The 5,283-nt window shown below is 29.8% G+C and overlaps 1 long non-coding RNA gene across 50 annotated transcripts; it reads left to right on the top strand.

The window, feature by feature from the left end:
* The first annotated feature begins 2,135 nt into the window (after positions 1–2,135).
* On the top strand, positions 2,136–4,931 carry LOC127713032 (uncharacterized). 50 transcript variants are annotated; one of them, XR_007987392.1, is made up of 7 exons: positions 2,136–2,330; positions 2,432–2,702; positions 2,771–3,381; positions 3,485–3,654; positions 3,757–3,994; positions 4,029–4,164; positions 4,199–4,931. It is a non-coding gene; the product is annotated as an uncharacterized LOC127713032 (long non-coding RNA). The 50 variants fall into 50 exon arrangements; XR_007987396.1 differs by having other exon boundaries at positions 2,136–2,533; positions 2,601–2,702; XR_007987399.1 differs by having other exon boundaries at positions 2,136–2,566; positions 2,601–2,702.
* Positions 4,932–5,283: the final 352 nt, after the last annotated feature.

Raw genomic sequence — 5,283 nt, 5'->3', positions numbered from 1 at the left:
GGACAGTGACAATAAAAGATCACCAAACAGTCATCTTGAATATCAATATCACCTTCAACTTTTAACCTGTCTGTCCTGTTTACAATTTGTTTGACTTGTTTTACGGGGAGATACTCAAATTTCAGTCCAGGATTCCACAACAACCTTTGAGTTATTTACCCAGGTTAGCTTTTTGCTAATTCGGACAATACAATTATATGAAACACTTGGTTAAGAATAGACTACAGAGAGTTGAATTTGATACCAGGCTGCTGTTCCTGTTCCATTACCTTCATTAAATTCTCTCGATGATTTAATGCAGTAATTTTGTGATACATTTATGTATTATTAAACCCATAATTTATTCATACTTTTGAAGAAAAACATATTTATTAAAGATAGATCATTTTTGGTCGACATTTATAACAATCTGGTTTGAGATGTAAATTGTGTTCTTTTAGTGGATATGAGATATTTGGTTAAACAAACCATCTTTGATCAAGCAGTGTATCACATTGTAACTTAAGTGGAGTAATTGAGATTTTGTTCTGTAAAGCTGTTACATGTTTTATTGGGATGGTTGTTTAATAACTCGGATATTGGAATAAGTTTTTAAATATAGAATATAAGAAAGACCTTAAATTGAGGGTTAATGTAACAGACTATGTGAATTAAGGATACATGATAAGGGCCAGTGTAGAATCAAAGGATTCATTTTGTGGATTCATAAGTTCATTTAGTTATAAGAGCATTTTCACCAGGATAAGCTAATGAAATCATTTTTATACCCCCGCTTTAAAGAAGGGAGGGGTATACTGTTTTACCTCTGTCTGTCCATCCGTCAGTCCGTCCGTACGTCAGTATGTCCCAAAATTGGTTTCCGTTCTCTAACTTTAGTTTGCCTCAACCAAATGCTATGAAACTTATACACAATGCTTATTACCACAAAACACAGATCAAGGATGAATTTTGGTGACGTCACTTTTACCGTTTAAGAGTTATGCCCCTTTACAAATGGAAAAATTCCTGAAATTTTGGTTTCTGTTCTCTAACTTATCTTTGCATCAACCAAATGTTGTTAAACTTATAAACAATGCTTATTACCACAAAACTCAGATCAAGTATGAATTTGGGTAGCATCACTTGTATCTTTCTTGAATTATGTCCCTTTATAACGTTTTATGCAAGCGGAAGCATCATCTGTGTCCCATGGACACATTCCTTATTTATTTTGACAACAAATGAAATGTTAAGTTTGCCATACAAGCTATCTGCCTTTGAAGGATGTAAGGAATTTGAATGATAAAACTGAGGGACCCTAAATAGCAGGAGCTCAAGAGCTTAGCTGTATTGTAAAATCGTTAGCACTTCATACAAACACTCTACCTGATGGAATATTTGGAATGATTGAGTTGGTAGATATAGATAGAACTTTAATCTCTTTGTACCATGTTGATCCACATGTATATGTCTATATGTAATCCTTAATTTGTTGACTCAAGTCCTGCTGTGTTAGAATTCATCCTCTTTACTTAATGTACTGGTATCTATTAGACATTAAATCCATGTTTAAGTCCATAATTTCCATATAGTCTGTGTGGAGATATCTATGTAAGCTATATACTTCATTTCTGAAGAAGAAGCAATCTATAAGTTAACCAAGGAACTGAGTTTCCTGCTTGAATATAATTATATTGAGGAACGGTAGCTTGCATGTAAATGGATTTTAGAGTGATTTAATCTTGTTTTCTTAGCTCCTTAGATTAAATTCAGTTAAGCCATAGGCATACAATTTTAAATGAAATTGAAATGACTTGATTTAAGTAGGATTAGCTAGTTTACTACAGAAAGGATTTAAGTTCCATGAATAAAGTCTTAAAATAAATCTACAGGATTTGTCATAGTCCCAATCTTAAAATAATCATGGAAAATGCAGCTTAGTTTGAAAAAATAAAAATTTGTAAAAGATTGTGTAGAATATGATTTTAGAATATATTTCTCATCAGTTGAAAGCAATCTCTGAAACAGTTGTAGATAATTATTGGATCAGGGATTATCAAACTATATATAATTATATAATTATATACATGATATATGTATATGTCTCAAAACAAAACAAATACTGATGTATTTGAATGTAAATAGTTCAGGTTTTTACAAAAATTCCCAATTTGATGTGTCTGAAACAAGTCCTCATTTACTTGGAGAAAAAATAAATGTTTTTGTTCTTATAAAAACTTTAAATTAGATAAATAGATACATAAAATAAGGGTGAAATCTAAGGTCATTAAAATATAAGAAAATGGTGAAATCTAAGGTCATTAAAACATAAAATAAGGGTGAAATCTAAGGTCATTAAAACATAAGATAAGGGTGAAATCTCAGGTCATTAAAACATAAGATAAGGGTGAAATCTCAGGTCATTAAACATAAAATAAGGGTGAAATCTCAGGTCATTAAAACATAAAATAAGGGTGAAATCTAAGGTCATTAAAACATAAAATAAGGGTGAAATCTAAGGTCATTAAAACATAAAATAAGGGTGAAATCTCAGGTCATTAAACATAAAATAAGGGTGAAATCTCAGGTCATTAAAACATAAAATAAGGGCGAAATCTCAGGTCATTAAAACATAAAATAAGGGTGAAATCTCAGGTCATTAAAACATAAAATAAGGGTGAAATCTAAGGCCATTAAAACATAAAATAAGGGTGAAATCTAAGGTCATTTAAACATAAAATAGGGGTGAAATCTAAGGCCATTAAAACATAAAATAAGGGTGAAATCGCAGGTCATTAAAACATAAAATAAGGGTGAAATCTAAGGCCATTAAAACACAAAATAAGGGTGGAATCTAAGGGCATTAAAACATAAAATAAGGGTGAAATCTAAGGTCATTAAAACATAAAATAAGGGTGAAATCTAAGGTCATTAAAACATTAAATAAGGGTGAAATCTCAGGTCATTAAAACATTAAATAAGGGTGAAATCTCAGGTCATTAAAACATAAAATAAGGGTGAAATCTAAGGTCATTAAAACATAAAATAAGGGTGAAATCTAAGGTCATTAAAACATAAAATAAGGGTGAAATCTAAGGTCATTAAAACATAAAATAAGGGTGAAATCTAAGGTCATTAAAACATAAAATAAGGGTGAAATCTCAGGTCATTAAACATAAAATAAGGGTGAAATCTCAGGTCATTAAAACATAAAATAAGGGCGAAATCTCAGGTCATTAAAACATAAAATAAGGGTGAAATCTCAGGTCATTAAAACATAAAATAAGGGTGAAATCTAAGGCCATTAAAACATAAAATAAGGGTTAAATCTAAGGTCATTTAAACATAAAATAGGGGTAAAATCTAAGGCCATTAAAACATAAAATAAGGGTGAAATCTCAGGTCATTAAAATATAAAATAAGGGTGAAATCTAAGGCCATTAAAACACAAAATAAGGGTGGAATCTAAGGGCATTAAAAACATAAAATAAGGGTGAAATCTAAGGTCATTAAAACATAAAATAAGGGTGAAATCTAAGGTCATTAAAACATTAAATAAGGGTGAAATCTAAGGTCATTAAAACATAAAATAAGGGTGAAATCTCAGGTCATTAAAACATAAAATAAGGGTGAAATCTAAGGTCATTAAAACATAAAATAAGGGTGAAATCTAAGGTCCTTAAAACATAAAATAAGGGTGAAATCTCATGTCATTAAAACATAATATAAGGGTGAAATATCAGGTCATTAAAACATAAAATAAGGGTGAAATCTCAGGTCATTAAAACATAAAATAAGGGTGAAATCTAAGGTCATTTAAACATAAAATAAAGGTGAAATCTCAGGTCATTAAAACATAAAATAAGGGTGAAATCTAAGGTCATTAAAACATAAAGTAAGGGTGAAATCTCAGGTCATTAAAACATAAAATAAGGGTGAAATCTCAGGTCATTAAAACATAAAATAAGGGTGAAATCTCAGGTCATTAAAACATAAAATAAGGGTGAAATCTCAGGTCATTTAAACATTAAATAAGGGTTAACTCTTAGGTCATTAAAACATAAAATAAGGGTGAAATCTCAGGTCATTAAAACATAAAATAAGGGTGAAATCTCAGGTCATTAAAACATAAAATAAGGGTGAAATCTCAGGTCATTAAAACATAAAATAAGGGTGAAATCTCAGGTCATTTAAACATTAAATAAGGGTTAACTCTTAGGTCATTAAAACATAAAATAAGGGTGAAATCTCAGGTCATTAAAACATAAAATAAGGGTGAAATCTCAGGTCATTAAAACATAAAATAAGGGTGAAATCTCAGGTCATTAAAACATAAAATAAGGGTGAAATCTCAGGTCATTAAAACATAAAATAAGGGTGAAATCTCAGGTCATTAAAACATAAAATAAGGGTGAAATCTAAGGTCATTTAAACATAAAATAAAGGTGAAATCTCAGGTCATTAAAACATAAAATAAGGGTGAAATCTAAGGTCATTAAAACATAAAGTAAGGGTGAAATCTCAGGTCATTAAAACATAAAATAAGGGTGAAATCTCAGGTCATTAAAACATAAAATAAGGGTGAAATCTCAGGTCATTAAAACATAAAATAAGGGTGAAATCTCAGGTCATTTAAACATTAAATAAGGGTTAACTCTTAGGTCATTAAAACATAAAATAAGGGTGAAATCTCAGGTCATTAAAACATAAAATAAGGGTGAAATCTCAGGTCATTAAAACATAAAATAAGGGTGAAATCTCAGGTCATTAAAACATAAAATAAGGGTGAAATCTCAGGTCAATAAAGTGGAAAACATAAAACATAAGGACAGAAAACAATAGTCCATTTAACTTTACACAGGCAACACTATCTATAACACAAGGAACAGTTGATGTAATATCTGAATCTGTTAGAGGATAACAGAGCCTGCTCAACTAATTAGTCACCTGAAGTCTGATTTCCTTAAGCACTATAGTCAAACTTATATAACTTACAGAATTTTTTATTCAGTATGAGAAAAAACTGTTGGGTGAAATGATTCACTTAACCAGTAACTTGTATAATGAAGTTAAAGATAAAGAACAGCAATAGCTACTGGATATTCATTTATTTTTGTGGGTTGAGGAAAAATGATATTTTAATGGAATTTTTATTTCAATTATTGGATTACTTTGCTGAGAATATTTAAATTCTGATTTACATTAAACTGAAGAAATCCATGAAAATTGGTACCCCAAAAAATAATAAAGAATCATCAGCATAGCTTTGTTAGTATTATGTTTATCTATAGAAGTTAAACTGTT

This window comes from Mytilus californianus, unplaced genomic scaffold (genome assembly GCF_021869535.1).
Source record: "Mytilus californianus isolate M0D057914Y unplaced genomic scaffold, xbMytCali1.0.p SCAF_8, whole genome shotgun sequence".
In the NCBI taxonomy this organism is placed as follows: Eukaryota; Metazoa; Mollusca; class Bivalvia; order Mytilida; family Mytilidae; genus Mytilus; species Mytilus californianus.
The sequence above is the reverse complement of the archived record's forward strand: the minus strand, read 5'-3'. Positions and strand labels throughout refer to the sequence as shown.